Source organism: Teleopsis dalmanni, chromosome 1 (genome assembly GCF_002237135.1).
Source record: "Teleopsis dalmanni isolate 2A chromosome 1, ASM223713v2, whole genome shotgun sequence".
Classification (NCBI taxonomy): domain Eukaryota; kingdom Metazoa; phylum Arthropoda; class Insecta; order Diptera; family Diopsidae; genus Teleopsis; species Teleopsis dalmanni.
Window position 1 is genome coordinate 134348366 of NC_051846.1, and position 3554 is coordinate 134351919.

The window sequence follows — 3554 nt, forward strand, 5'->3', positions numbered from 1 at the left end:
AAAAATAAATTTTATTTAATTTTAATTTTTTTTTTGATTTTACGATTTTCTGTAAACTTTTTCTATATAAAAAGTGGTTTATTTCCACTTTTCCTTTAAAATATTAATAATAATAAAATATTTAAGTAGCATGCCAACAATAGAAAAATAAATAAGACAGACCAGCTTGAATCTCCACATTATTTCTTTTCTAGCAAAAGAACTGCTGAAACCGTAAAATCAAGAACAAATACCCGGCTGCCAACTCGAAAAGAACCTAACAATAAACTCAGTAATGACGTGTGCTCTTATGCCTCGCTGACAAACAGAACTGTCATGCCACATTGCATCGAGACCTTCAGGCAATATTGACTAAAGGAAACGTAGTGTGCAGCAGTAACGACAGGTTGATCTAAACTAAAGTGAATTCTGTCTTCCAAGCTTCATCGTTCTTCGTACGTTAATGTGCAGCTTGACACCTAATTAAGTCATTGGTATTGGTGCTATTGATATCAATTGAACTATTGTAATAGTTGCTAATCACTGCTATAAAGCAACATTCCTATGATTGTCAACAAGAAAGATGCTGCAATTTCTTTTGGGGTACGCTGCTGTCGATATTGGTGCCTATAACTGTCACTGTGGTCACAGCAGTAGTCGTAGCTAGATAAGCACATATTTGCACATATTTTTTAACCATGAAGTGTATGTATTTGATAACTAAAAAACTTTATTTCATTCTCAATTATAGCAAGTACAAATTGCTTTGTTTATAATACCACTATCATAGACTTCAAAAGCATTATGCTGTATTTCCCTTTATCATTCTAGCGAATGTTATATAAACCTCTTGCTCTATAGAGATCAAAATAGAGACCAAAGATCTTGTATTCGTATATACGCCAGCAGTGCATTGTCACTATTATACAGTATCCTGACTTTACATACATAAGTTGGAATGGGACTGGCATATACATATTTTTTGTTCGCGTAACATGATCTTGAAGTCAAAAATTTTTAAATGAAAGTAGAACGTTCTATTAGTTGCTTACATTGCTTATTAGAAAACACTTCCATTGTATTTGCTCAAGCATTAAATATCATTTCTATGTATATTAATCCAACCATAATTTCAAAATGGACGTTATCTGCAGTAAATGCAACTTGACATCTTTTCCTGATCGGACCAACTATAAATATCATTTTAGTATGATTTATTTAACGAAAGTTTTATAAAATAAAACCGTAGCTACATAAATCCACTATTATTTTATAAACTGAAAGATATGAACGTTATAAACGTGATATTGTCGCTTTTGGCATGGATTAAGATATAATTATTGAAGGCATTGTTTGCGGTATTACATATAATTACATCGTTTAATAGTATGTTAAAGGTAACTCTTTGATTTTATTTATTACTATAAAAACTGTAAGGGCCATGTTATACAGAGTGTCTCAGGCACGGCATGAGTACAATTGTTGTTGTTTTCAATGCAAATTTTAAATTTGAGAATGAGAGAAAAAACAATATGGACGTTCAAACTCCGGAATGAGAGCCGGCGTATTTGTCCTTCGGCACAAAGGCAAAACAGTGTTGTTTAGTAATAAATTTCAAAATTTGCGCCTTTTAGGAGCAAATTCCTACAACTCTAATACGTTTTGGAGAAAAAATGGCAGTGAGCAACACAGGATTTTTTTATAAATCGCTAATAATATAATTATTACAATTTCCGATTTCAATGAAAGGCGCAAGTTATAAGATAATATAAGATAATCTTTAGTATGTCTATCGCTGCCTCTCTCTATCTCTTTCTCTCTCGCTCTCTCTCTTTCTCTCGCTCTCTCTAGCTCTCTCTCTCTCTCTGTCTCTCTCTTACACAATATTAATTACAATAACTACATTATTATAATATTTCAATATTATAATATTATTATTACAATTACAATAATATATTAATATTTTAATAAATGTTACTGGCTGCAAACCCATTAGTTTTTCAGCGTACAAAAATCTTCTCATCGGTTTGAAACTTCGGATTATTATTATTTATAACATAAAGTTTTATTAATTATGAATTATTATTGTTATTATTAAATTATTAAATGAAAGTATGTAACAATGTCTGTCATACTTAAAGTCAGACAAAATCAGATAAAAATATTTCAAATATTTCAAACTAAAAAAATAATAACCAAAATATATCTTCATAAAATAATATTCCAACCATTTGATATTGAAGGAAATAAAATAATTTTAAAAAGCTCAAAGGGTCTAATTGCTGCATATCTAACTTAACACGATAACTTTCAAAAGTTATTGCCATAATTTTACTCAGTGTTATTACGAGTTTATTGCAGATAAATAAAAAATTTGAAATTGCTTGGCTTTCATGCACAAAGATTTCAAAATGAAAATATTTTCAAAGTAAATTAAAATTAATGCTGAAAAGTAAAAAGTAAAAAATGGCGCAATCAGAGATTTTACATGAAAACACTTTATATTTTGCACTTTGCATTTATTTCCCAACCAAATATGGCAAAGTACATATAACACGTGCTATAGATAGTATATACGTACATGCGTGAATGTATCTAGATACAAATAAGTATCTGCATGCCTGAATTGAATTCTATGTATTCGTGCTTATTATGTATGTTAATGTCGAGCGTGGATAGCAAATTCACATTTATATTCATTGCATTTTAAATGTTAATACGTGTTCAATTTTACGCGCTACGTTTGACACGTTGTAAATAATTTTTCATTATATTTCATGCGTAAAAATTTCGTTGGTAATTCTAGTAAATTGAAGCACGTTCTCAAGGCGTCAAATTTAAATCAATTTTGATAAAGATTTGAGCATAAAATATGAAGCAAATTAATAACAGTTATCTTCAAATATAATAAATTCATGTATGAGTTGGTGAGAATTAACACATTAACATATAAACTCTTAATATAATATTTAATAACTTCGAATAATTGTGATGCTATGTTATCGTACAAGTATTTATTATAATAATAAGATGAAGAAAAATACTACACTTCGTCAGTAGTTATAAATATAAAATTATGTTCTATAACAGCAGTATATTTAAATTGGTATTTTATAGCAGCATGGAGACTCTACAACTGCTCACTTCGCTCAACATCCGTGTACCTAGCTACTAGCATTATATAGGTTAAGTCAAACTACGTAATACTACTTCATCTACTTCATGATTCTACTTCATAAATCTACTTATAATATATATGTTCGGTAAGTTTAGGTATCTACGACTAACGCAAATCTATTGGATTTGAGGAAATTAGATTATTTGTACTATCATGTGATCCCTAGTAAAACCTCTACTCCCTGTTAAAACAACTTGGTGTTATGTCAAATTTCTCACTTTACATATGCTAATGTTTAATAGCTTTATATTATCCTCTGAGAAAAAATATTTAAAATGATTCGGTATTATTTTACAAAATACTGCTCCTACTGACTTTAGAATAAACTGTTTCTAGTATAACAGCGTATCCACCAATTAGATAGTATTCTGTTCAGATTTCAGTACATAGATGCAGA